This window comes from Ranitomeya variabilis, chromosome 4 (genome assembly GCF_051348905.1).
Source record: "Ranitomeya variabilis isolate aRanVar5 chromosome 4, aRanVar5.hap1, whole genome shotgun sequence".
NCBI lineage: Eukaryota > Metazoa > Chordata > Amphibia > Anura > Dendrobatidae > Ranitomeya > Ranitomeya variabilis.
The window spans coordinates 339,401,715-339,414,859 of record NC_135235.1 but is presented as its reverse complement, the minus strand read 5'-3'; the positions used below and the strand labels follow the sequence as shown (position 1 = coordinate 339,414,859).

Below are 13,145 nucleotides of genomic sequence, written 5' to 3'. Positions count from 1 at the left end.
CCTTCTCTTCCAAGCCCTATCTGGCACCTAAACAGTGGTTTTCCCCCCACATATGGGGTATCGGCGTACTCAGGAGAAATTGCACAACAAACTATATTGAGTAATTTCTCCTGTTACTCTTATGAAAATGCTAAATATGGAGCTAAAAAATATTTTGGGAAAAACGTGAGTTCAAGGTACTCAATATACATCTAGACAATTTCCATAAGGGGTCTAGTTTCCAAGATGGTGTCACTTGTTGGGGGTTTCCACTATTTAGGCACATCAGGGGCTCTCCAAACGCGACATGGCAACTGATATTTATTCCAGTATATTTTACATTCAAAAAGTCAAATGGCACTCCTTCCCTTCCGAGCCCTGCCGTGTGCCCATAAAGTAGATTTCCCCCACATATGGGGTATCGGCATGCTTAGGAGAAATTGCACAACAAAATGCATGGTCCATTTTCTCCTGTTACTCTTGCATAAGTGAAAAAGATTAGGTCTAAAGGAAAAAAAAAAATTTGTGAAAAAAGTAAATGTTTATTTTTTCCTTCCATATTCAAAAAAATTCTGAAGCACCTGAATGGCTAATAAACTTTTTGAATGTGGTTTTGAGTACCTTGAGGGGTGCAGTTTTTAGAATGGTGTCATTTTGGGGTATTTTCTGTCATATAGGCCCCTCAAAATCACTTCAAGTGTGAGGTGGTCCCTAACAAAAATGGTTTTGCATATTTTGTTGTAAAAATGAGAAATCGCTGGTCAACTTTTAACCCTTATAACTTCCTGACAAAAAAATTATGTTTTCAAAATTGTGCTGATGTAAAGTAGACATGTGGGAAATGTTATTTATTAACTATTCTGTGTGATATGTCTCTCTGATTTAAGGGCATAAAAATTTAAGGACATAAAAATTTAAAAGTTTGAAAATTGCAAAATTTTCGTCAAATTTCTGTTTTTCACAAATAAACGCAAGTAATATCAAATAAATTTTTAACGCTTTCATAAAGTACAATATGTTCTGAGAAAACAGTCTAAGAATCACTGGGATCCGTTGAAGCGTTCCAGAGTTATGACCTCATAAGCGACAGTGGTCAGAATTGTAAAAATTGGCCTGTTCATTAACCCTCCGTCAGGGGCAATTGATCTGACAGGCACAGCTCACTTAGTTTCATTTCTCTATTTTCAGTGGTTTGTCTGGGAAACACCCTCATCTCAGTACCTTCCTAACTTTAAGGCTGAGTTCACACGTAGCAGAATTGCCGCGGAAATTTCCGCGGCAATTCTGCGCCTCCTGCCACGGGTATATCGCATGCAGAATTTGCATGCATATACCCGCAGAAAACTAGCGTTTTGCAAGCATAATTAGCTTGCAGAGTGCTAGCGTTTTCCAAGCGATCTGTAGCATCGCTTGGAAAACTGTTTGACAGGTTGGTCACACTTGTCAAACATAGTGTTTGACAAGTGTGACCGACTTTTTACTATAGATGCAGCCTATGCAGCATCTATAGTAAAAGACAGAATGTTAAAAATAATAAAAAAAATTAAAAAAAAAGGTTATACTCACCTGCAGACCTCAGCGGCTTCCGTTCCTAATGCTGTGTGTTCAGGACCTTCCATTGACGTAGCGGTCACGTGACCGCGACGTCATCGCGGTCATGTGACCGCGACGTCATCGCGGTCATGTGACCGCGACGTCATCGCAGGTCCTTCACACACCTCGGAAGCCTCTGAGAAGGTCGGGCCGCCAGAAGGTGAGTATATCGCTATTTTTTATTTTAATTCTTTTTTTTTTTACCACTTATATGGTGCCCAGTCCGTGGAGGAGAGTCTCCTCTCCTCCACCTTGGGTACCAACCGCACTTGATCTGCTTACTTCCCGCATGGTGTGCACAGCCCCGTGCGGGAAGTAAGCAGATCAATGCACTCCTATGTGTGCAGAATCGCCGCGATTCCGCAATTTTAATGAACATGCTGCGTTTTTTTCTGGATTGCGATTCCGCTCAGGAAAAAGATGCAGCATGTGCACAGAAAATGCGGATTGCAATCTGTTACATAGGATGCTTAATGTTAGCGTTTTTTTCGCGGTTTTATAGCGTTTTTATAGCGAAAAACTGCGAAAAAACGCAAAAAATCTGCTACGTGTGCACACAGCCTGAAGGCTGTGTGAAACCTGAGAAGCCTCTTGTGCTGCAGAGCTGCAGGAGATCGGATATCAGTGTTTTGGCTTCTCCGGCTCATTGCCCCTGAATGCGTCACTCCTTTGACGGTTAGAATTTGCTGTTTTTATTCATCCCAATTGTTTTTTAGCTTGTCTTATGAATAGCTAGTGCTAAATTTGTGGATTTGTCATAGAAGGTTTTGTTAGAAATAAGAGTGTGCTTCTCAGGCACATTGCGCCCTAACATATTCTCTCTCTTGCTTCAGCTTTTCTTCTGAAATGGCGAGGAGAATATTTGACTTGTCAAATGCCCTTCATGTTGAGCAAGTGCAAAATATACTGCTTGATAATGAGACAGACCCCTTACAGCTAGAAGATTTAGGGGAAGAAAGTGACATTGATTCAGAAGATGATGTGGAAGAATGTCCAGATGTGTCTGATACAGATCAAGATGGAGAGAGTGAGGAGGATGCTCAAGACATAGTGTGAAGGAAGAAATTAAGAAAGAATCTCCATTTTGTGCTTTTCGACTCCATTTTGTTGTTTTGATATAAATTTTGTTAGTAGGCTAAAGTTTACAGCTGTTATGAGACCTTGATGAGACCTTGATTGTTGCAATCTAAACAGAATATGAGACTGAGGGTGTATTGTTCTACAAGACTTTGACGCAGATTGTTCCTGCATTCTTATAGGCTAGGAACTGTGAGCGTGTTCTTATGCTGATTGGTTGAAGTATAATTTCTATGACTATGATAAGTCATACAGAATAAACGGGGGCTAGAGAGATCCGCTTGATCCCCCCCAAACAGAGACACACGTCTCCATCTGGTCATTTTCAGTTGCCGGCAACACCTTGTATATTAATTTGGAAATCACCGGGTTAACCGTGAAGGATCACTTTAGATCCTCCCTCAACAGTTGGCGCCCGAAAACATGGGGCACCAAACAGGAACGCCTCTGCCCCCCGGAGGACAAGACAAAGGACCCTCGGACCGGACGAAGGCACTGGAAAATTGGGACTGATCATCCCCCACAACAACCATGGTAAGTTGGCAGTTATACTGTCCAGACTGACCGTTTGGTGTGGTTTTCCTGTGTTTGTTGCTGCAAAGAGGATCTGAGGTTTGTCCCCGGAGGTGGGATGATTTTTGGGTGGAATCATATAGAGGTGTAGTTCCGTTGGGAGCCCAGTGCTCGAACCGTACCTCATAAGGGACGGACACCCCGGATTGACCAGTGATGTAATTCTCTTTACAGTCAAAATATCCTGAATTCCTGATCACTGTTAGAATCAGGCGCGGTGAGGTGATCGAAGATTGGGTAGGATGCGTAACTCAGGAATATATAGATATATATGTGTATTTCCAGAGGTGTCCGGAGGGTTTAGTCTGGGACGCCCTCCTCCTTTCGCTGAGTACCACGATTTTGGGTGTCCCAGCGGGGGACAGGTAAACCCTAGTGGAATAGACTATACGGCCGCTCTAGTACTATGCACGACTAAGTAAGGGTATTTAGCTCTAAAGGAGAATCAATTTCCGTGGAAGAAGAAGATTTTGAATTATGTGATGAATTTGATATTGTTAGCCCAAAGACGGGGAAAGAAATCTGTCAGGAATGCAGGGAAAATATTCTCAATTATTGTTTTTTTCCTAAGGTGTTCTGGTATGTGAATTGTGCGATGAAGATTTTGTAGAAATTAATTAAGTCTGAGAACTGCTGTATTCCGTTTCTGTGTTTATCTCTGAAATATCCGATGGGAGGGGTCGAGCAGCTGCGCTATTGCTTTCTCCTTTCTGCGCTGAGGAATGCTGTGATTTTCTTATCTATGCTGTTTCTGGTAGGGAGGGGGCACGCACGTGGCTGCGCTCTTGAGTTTCACTTTATTTTCTTGGTGTAGATTACGCGCTGGTAGATCTGTGTTTTGTTTAAGGTGACAATATTGTTTTGAAGTACAAAGAAATATTGTAAATTGAAAGTGAAATCTAGTGTCTAGTTTTAGAAGGAAACTTGTAACCCTTAATCCCAAAGCACCAATATATACTGGGTGCTGGGTGGATTTGTGATGTATGCGGAGTTACTAATTTTTAGTGTAGAGAGGTCTGTTACAATTGTGGAGCGAGGAGATCCGGGGTTGTAGCCCCCACCTTTCCCTTGCTAAACGCTGACGGCACCTATTATCGGCCACCGCCAGCACCAGCTCCTGTTATGCCTAGTATTGCTAGTGGTTATGAGTATCCGCCCCCACCTACCTTAGTCACTCGGTCAGAGACAGGATATACAGAGGAGATAGAAGATTTCCATGAAATGTATTCTAATGTTATTCCTGGACCCCACCGTCATGATGTGCTCTTTAGGATAGGGACAGGGGATCTCACAAAACAACATGTTGGGGCCATAGTAAATGCCGCAGATAACCAGCTCCGACATGCTGGAGGACTGGCTGCAATGATTTCACAGAAAGGTGGACCCATGATACAGGAAGAATCTAATTCATATATACAAACTTATGGCCAGGTAGAAACAGGACAGGTCGCAGCAACCAGAGCAGGACAGTTTCCATGTCAATATGTAATACATGCAGTGGGGCCACGGTATAATCCTACCAACATTCCCAAGTCCCAACAGTTACTTACTGAGGCTGTCCAGGACGCAATCCTGTATGCTTCCTCCGTTCCTCCCGGTACGATGCCTCAACGTACAATGGCCATACCATTAATCTCTGCTGGTATCTTCCAATATCCCAGGAAGGATGCCGCCATGGTTATAGTATCAGCAATAGAGCGCTGTATACAGGAAAACCCCATAAAATTGGAGGAGGTCAGATTCAGGCAATACAATATCTAACTGTAACAGAGCCTCCTGCCCCGCTTCCGCAGCAGATGCCTCTTGTACCGCCACCTCCTCCCGCCCCCGAGTCAGTAATATCAGAGTTTGAAGATGATGTGAAAACTACTCCTGACAGGCCAAAGTATACCCCCTTTTCTCCATTGCAGATAGACACCCTTTGTAACCAATTACCCGATCCAGAAACCTCCCCCATGGCCTTCTATAGACAAATAGCAGCGAATCGAGAGATTTATTCCACTCCCTGGAGAGATCTGTTACACTTACTCCAAGTGAGGGCTGGGGAGGGATATTTTCCAATTATTGAGGGTGGCATAATGTATAATGTGAACCTGGATGGGGGAACATATGAGAGTCGTGTTGATTTCTGTAATGCTTTAAAAGTTTGGGCACAAGATAGATTAGCAGACCAAGCTACCTCCCTCACAGATGTCACACAGGACAAGGGGGAGACTGCCGAGAAGTTTTACGGGCGTCTTATGTTAGTGTTTAAAGATTTGGGATTCTCATTGTATAATAAAGCCCATTCACACCTTTTTGTAGTAGCTTTAGTGTCCGGCCTTAAATATGAATTGAAAGAGGCAATAATGTCAGTTAAATCTGATATCGAGACTTCCACTCCAGATGATGCATTGAAAATAGTAAAGAGTTTTCAAAAGAATTTAGCCCAGCAGGAAAGGCAAGGGTTAAACCAGTAGCCACAGCAATTCCCGCTCCAAACACTGCTCTAGCCCCCACTGCAGTACAAGGACGTTCCTTATCAGTGGCCCACAGACTTCAGCTCCTGCCCTCCCCACCTTACACAAATCCAATATCCCTTTTAACCCTGTCTGGGAATCTCACTCCCTCCCAAGCCCTCCATGTTAATTCTCAGATCAAGAGCTTGTTTTAATTAGAGTAGATGACAGACCCAATAAATATACTCTTATAAAACCCATCCCTGTGGGACCTTTCCCTGAAGTTACTGCTCAGTTCATAATCTCTCCTATATGTTCGGTAAATTTACTGGGGGCAGATTTATTATTACAGTTCTGCTCCAGAATACAATTCCAAGATGATGGTCAGATGTTTCTTACGTTATATAAACCCTATGCAGATGAACACAATAAGATCTGTATCCTACATGCCCTTCCCACGGTTATGATGGCCCTGATAGGCCCAGATCCACCCCCAATAATGCCTGTAGAACCAGTAAAAGTGTTTCTCAAACCTGGTGCCCCTTTTTCTAAAGTCCATCAATACCCTTTGAAACATGATCAGGAGCAGTGCCTCAAGGGGCAAATACAAATGTTACTCGATAATGGTGCCCTGGTACCCGGTGTTTCCCCATGGAACATGCCCTTGTTTCCCATTAAGAAAAGACCCCACCCGGCCAACCCCCTGTGTACCGGCTGGTACAAGATCTACGGGCAGTTAATGCAGTTACTGTTCTGGAAACTCCGGTGCCTAATCCACATACTCTTTTGTCCCAGATATCTCAGGATGCTGCTTGGTTCAGTCATCGACCTCACCAATGCCTTCTTCAGCATTCCATTATACCCAGATTGCCAGTTTCTGTTTGCATTCACATATCAGGGATGACAATTGACGCGGACAGTTATGCCACAAGGGGCCCAAAATAGTCCCAATCAGTTTACAAGAAAAAAATAAAAAATATGGGCGAGTGTCTTTTACCCTGGCAGTTAGAACACCCCTATGTCACGCTGTTTCAGTATGTGGCTGATCTTTTGTTGTGTGCACAAACAGAGCAGGAAGCCATTGCTGCCACTGTTAGACTCCTCAAGTATCTGGCAGATCTGAACTGTCGGGTTTCGGCCTCGAAACTTCGGTTCTGCCTTGGTCAAGTGATATTTTTGGGTCACTGTCTCATTCAGGGTGTCAGACACCTCTCAAAAGAAAGAAAAATAGCCGTCAGCTCCCTTCCTTTTCCAAAAGATGAGACTGAACTCCAGCGTTTTCTTGGACTATGTACTTATTGTCGTCAGTGGATACCGGACGCATCCCGTATAATGCAACCTTTCTATAATGCCCTGAAAGACGGTTCAAGATATGCTGATGATTTTGGCAGATTACACACCGGATACGCTGTTACTACGGAAGACACTGTAGTGCACGGAGCTGCACTCCCTCCCTCCCTCCCTCACTGTCAGCACAAGAAGCAGAATTCAGGCTCTGTCTACTGCATGTGTTCTGACCAAAGACAGGCGGGCTAATATATACACGGACTCACAGTATGCATTTGGTATTGCTCATGATTTCGGAGCCCTATGGGCCAATCGAGGGTTTATTACCACTGCCGGGACTCCAGTGAAGAATGCTGAAGCTGTTAAAACCCTCATGGACTCAATCAAATTACCTACGCAGGTGGCTATTATCAAAGTTAAGGCGCACGGTCCTAGGAACAGTCCACACACTGTTGGTAACACCTTTGTGGATATGCAAGCAAAAGCTGCTGCTTTCCTACCCGTTGAACTGAACATACCAACTATGGTGACCACACGCTCTCAGCGTAAACAGTTACAAGAAACACTGACTCTACAGGAAGCTGATGATCCACGCCAGACTGAGGTTTTCTGTCGGACCCCGTGAGACCGCTTAATGACGCTGCAGAGAATGTCCCCAAAGGAAGAAGTGAAGCAGTGGAAGGCAGATGGAGCACGTATAGACATGGTCTCTGGAAAAGGACCAATTTCTGTGTCTCCCTAAGCGGATGTATCCTGCTATTGCCACGTGGGCACATGGGCCCACACATCGAGGGAAAAAAAACAGGCCCTAGCCCTGGTACAAAAATTCTACTGGGCTCCAGGTATTTCTACAGTCCTGACAGCGCTCAATCGTGCATGTAGTATCTGTCAGACCTGCAATCCCGGTCAACTTCAATGTGTTCCCTCGAAGCACCTTGTTAAGCCTGACTATCCTTTCCAAAGGCTCCAAGTGGACCATATCACGTTGCCCAAGTCTGGAAGGTATGAATATTGTCTGGTGGTTGTCGACATGTTCTCCAGTTGGCCTGAAGCATTCCCGGTTACCAACATGACTGCAAAGACTACAGCGAAGAAATTGGTGATGGAAGTTATATGCAGATATTGTGTTCCAGAAGTTGTCGAAAGTGACCAAGGCCCGGCCTTTTCTTCTCATGTGTATCAGGAGGTTCTGACAATGCTTGGATCTACTGTAGCCCTCCATACTCTGTACTATCCACAATCCAGTGGGAGAGTTGAGAGGCTGAACAGCACACTGAAGGGACAATTGACCAAAATGATGCAGGAGGCTCCATGGCCAGAGCTCCTACCCATTGTACTGTACCATATTCGTACTACCCCTAAGGCAAAACATGGCCTGTCCCCATATGAGATATTGTTTGATGCTAGACCCCAGTTGCAAATTTCCAGTCTCAGTAGTTATCAGAAGAAACTGACCGTGCTGTTCAATATGTTATTCAGTTTAGTAAAAATCTTGCTAACACCTATGTTTTAGTTTCTTCTTCCCTTCCACATTCAGCGGAAACCGACACTTGTCACAATTTAAAGTCTGGTGGTTTTGTGGTCGTGAAAAGGCATGTCAGAAAACACGGACTAGAACCCTTGTATGACGGTCCCTACCAAGTCCTCAGTATCACTCTTATGTCAGTAAAGCTGGAAGGAAGGCCGACGTGGATCCACGTATCGCGCTGCAAGCTGGTCAAACAGACTAGTAGCAAATAAGGGGACATAATGTTTTGGTTTTCGCATTTTCCATATAATAATATTGGTAACCACATGGGACAGCCTAAATTCCCCAATATCCTTGAATAATAAGTTTGTACAATATCATGAAAGATTAGTAGTACAGATGGGTATAGCCAATAAAATTGTCAGTTCTATTTTCATTTACCCTATGATTACACAAATGTGGGATAAATTGGTTAGGGCCACAGATTTTCTAGATGATCAAATTTGGGATATATTGGATATACTTAATACTACTGTTGCTGTCCAAAACCAACATATCATAGTCACTAATCAATATACTGTAGTACTGGATTACTTAACAGCAGCACAGGGTGGTATGTGTCAGGTTATTGGACCCGCTTGCTGTCATTACATAGATCCCAATAGCACTATGAAGTTAAAGTTAAAGGATATTCAAAGACTCAGAGATTAATATAATAAAGACAATGACCGTAATAAGGACAGTTGGTGGGAAGACACCTTCTCCTTTCTTAATCCAGCAAATTGGTTTAAGGGATTTGGAGAGCTGGATAGCTGGAATCTTGCAAAGTTTGTTACATATCGCTGCCTTTATCCTTGTCATGTATGTAATACTAAAACTTGTTCTTTGGTGTATTTCTGTGTGTATTAGGAAATTCTGCACTAAGACATGATGAAACCAAAAGCGTTGCCACCTCTGCTCTTCTCTACACCGATTTCACAAAGTTACCTGATGAAGATGTTGAAGCCAAGTGCATGGCTATCTTCAAAAGATCCCCACCACTGTTATCAATAATTGTTATTCGCAAATTCTAGTATACAGGGGGGACGGGTACGCCGCAACAGCCATGGCTGGTAACATGGCACCAGCCATGTGAAGACCAGTACCCCTCGAGCTTATAGCTTGGGATAGTACCTCTGATGCTGGACATTAATTAACAAAATTTATCTAGGGGGGAATGTGAAGGAAGAATTTAAGAAAGAATCTCCATTTTGTGCTTTTCGACTCCATTTTGTTGTTTTGATATAAATTTTGTTAGTAGGCTAAAGTTTACAGCTGTTATGAGACCTTGATGAGACCTTGATTGTTGCAATCTAAACAGAATATGAGACTGAGGGTGTATTGTTCTACAAGACTTTGACGCACAGATTGTTCCTGCATTCTTATAGGCTAAGAACTGTGAGCGTGTTCTTATGCTGATTGGTTGAAGTATAATTTCTATGACTATGATAAGTCATACAGAATAAACGGGGGCTAGAGAGATCAGCTTGATCCCCCCCAAACAGGGACACACGTCTCCGTCTGGTCATTTTCAGTTGCCGGCAACACCTTGTATATTAATTTGGAAATCACTGGGTTAACCGTGAAGGATCACTTTAGATCCTCCCTCAACAATAGAAACATATTACTTTTCTGGTTATTAAACTTTTTTTTCCACCTGATTATGTGTATTCTCATTTATTACATTCCTATTAAGGTAACTGATCACTTTTAGAGCATTGAAATTTTAAAAAAAGGAAAATATAGCAAATTTTCTAGCCTGTGCCGGACAGGCGCAATGCCCCTAAACTCGTTATGAAACATATTGGCCCTGACGGAGGGTTAAGGTGAAAACAGGCTTCGAATCAAAGGGGTCAATCAGTCATGCCTTCCAAGAGTGAGGATATAATCTCCTCCACCTGCGTACTGCACAGCAAGGGCTCACCCCAATCAGGCATTGTTTAAATTAATATGCCTTGGAGATCACAGTCACATAGCTTAACCCCTTCCCGATATCTGGCGTAATAGTACGCCGATGTCGGACACCCACCCTTTGATGTGCGTTCCAGCAGTGAGCCCACATCTTTTTTGGCACATGTCAGTTGTTTTGAACAGCTGACATGTGCCGCTAACAGATGTGGGAGGAATCATGATCCTCCCGACGCTGTTAAACCATTAAATGCCGCTGTCAAGCTCTGACAGTGGCAATTAACATGCGCTTCCGGCAAGCATGCCAGAAATACGCCCATCGATGATCCCCGTCACATGATTGCGGGTCATCGATGGGTTGACATGACAACCAGAGGTCTCCTGCAGACCTCTATGGTTGTCACTGCCGGATTGCTATGAGCTTCGGCCGGTGCTCATAGCAAGTCAGCAATTCTTCTACATACAGGCGATCTGATCATGTAGCAGAGCCAATCGTACAAGTGCAGTTTCTAGTCTCCCAAGCAGACTATGAAAGCATGCAAAAAGTTTAAAAAAAAGTTGTAAAAAATATTTAAAAAAAATATAAAAGTTGAAATCACTCCCCTTTCACCCTATTCAAAATAAAACAATAAAAAAAATCATTGTTATACAATTAAGATCGCGCTAAAACACTATGTATATAGTTCAAACCTCCGCAATTGAGTACCAACACTTTCACTGTATTAGGACACTATGGTCATTATCAGTACCCACACTACTAAAAGTGTATATAGTACACTATAAGTATCTATAGTTCAAACCTCCGCAATTTAATAGCAACACCTTCACCGTATTAAGACACTATCGTCATTGTCAGTAAATTGACAGTGATATACAAGAAGTGAGCTACGCTCCTTACCCACAAGGTGGCTGGGTTGCAGATATCTGTACAAGCTGCTGGTCAGACGGGCGCCGTGACTCACTCGTTACACCCGCAAGGTGGCTGGATTGCAGCAAATATGACAGTGCTGATACCGGTTGTAGATATAGGTAACGTTGGCGGCAGGAGTGGATGAGCCTGTGATCAAAAAGACGCGCAGAGCCAGGAGCGCTCCGGCCGGCAGCGATCCTGGATGCGCATGAGAGGAATGGCCGTCGCTGCTAAGCAGCAGCGTGTGACGTCACAAAAAATCTACGGCGTGTAGCACAGGACAAAAGGCTTAACCAACGCGTTTCGAGGGACTCCGTCCCTCTTCGTCAGGGTTACCGCCCCCTCACTGCCAATCCCTATATATAGTATGCCAGTACAACCGGTGAATTAGCCAATTAACCCCTACATAAAGTATGAGCGTACAATAGCTGACAGGGATTTGCCATGATGCCATATATTACTACCACCCCTGTATTGGCTCAATATGCTCTATTCACTATACTAGTGAATAGTGGTGGAAAGTATTACATATAGGCTAAAAGATAAAGAGAAAGAGATTATGAATAAAAAATTAAGGAAGTTTCAAAGGGATAATATCCCGCAACATTCATCTACGAACAATCTCATACCCGAGGATCTACCTATGGTCCCAAATACAAGTATGTTATCCAGAAACAACAAATTTATAACTCTGGATGAAACTACTGGTACGGCAAATCCTATCGAACAAGACATATCTATGGAATTCTCCATTTATGCTAATTCAAATTCCACGCAGTATACACCAGTATCTACCCATACTAGAGATAGGATAATGGTAGATAATTTAGTGGTATCTGGTAATGACAATTTTGTGGAGAGAGGTCAACATATAGAGCCCACCATTGTTATTAGCAATAGATATACACCTTTATGTCTGGATGGGAATGGAGAACTGTCTAATGAGTCATCCAATTTAGCCAATATTCAGACCCCTGAACCTGTCCAACACATTAGTAATAAACCAGACTCATCTGCATTAGATACAGGGGAAAGAGGCTCTATTTCAACCCCAATTAATAGAAATATCCCCCAAAAACTAAATATAACCCATAAGAGAGGAAGGGGACCAAGTAATCGCCCACAAATTAATCGGGATTTTTTCCGGGCAAGACCCGTAAGACCAAAAGGGGCAAAAGAGGGGGGAAATTCACCAAAAAGAAAATAAATGTAAAACTAAATGAGGAAATAAATGATAGGATTGAAGCCCCCCAGAAAATATTCAATCTTAGCTCATACCAGTTATCGGATGGTGAGGTTTCTTTGTTACAAAAAGGTTTGAAGTTTGCACCCACTAAAGGGGTGCAACCATTTAACTTATATATTACAATGAAGAAATACCTGCGTAATCTTGCACTCAAAAAGCTTTTTATTAAAAAGGGACCATCTAATGTGCCTAGTACACATCAGGGGATGGTTATTCATACCAATTTGGCCAATCCCTCCACTTACAATCCACTCCACGAATACTCTAGTGCCTTTCATACATTCGATATGTTGGTATCTAGGGACATAAGGAAAATGAATTGTAGTAACCCAAGATATGCCCCACATAATCTAACGGTTAAAGAAAAACGGGCAATAAAAGACCTCCAAAATAATCAAGATATTATTGTACGGCCCGCGGATAAGGGGGAGGGATAGTTATTCTTGATCGTTCTATGTATCATAGGGAATCGGTTAGGCTTTTACAGGATCAGGTGACTTATAAACAACTTACTGGGGACCCCACTGTACATTATATTAGTAAATTGAATGTCCTGGTACAAAAAGGAAAATTATCGGGCTTTCTGAATGCCAAGGAACTGAAATATATAATGAATAAGAATCCAAG

General features: G+C 42.9%; 1 long non-coding RNA gene across 1 annotated transcript in view; it reads left to right on the top strand.

The window, feature by feature from the left end:
• The window catches only part of LOC143764739 (uncharacterized), a 30,293-nt gene extending 19,032 nt beyond the window's left edge, over positions 1-11,261 (top strand). The window contains exon 3 of the long non-coding RNA XR_013213257.1: positions 9,325-11,261. This is a non-coding gene — a long non-coding RNA (uncharacterized LOC143764739). The remainder of the gene's footprint in view (positions 1-9,324) is intronic.
• The last annotated feature ends 1,884 nt before the right edge of the window (positions 11,262-13,145 follow it).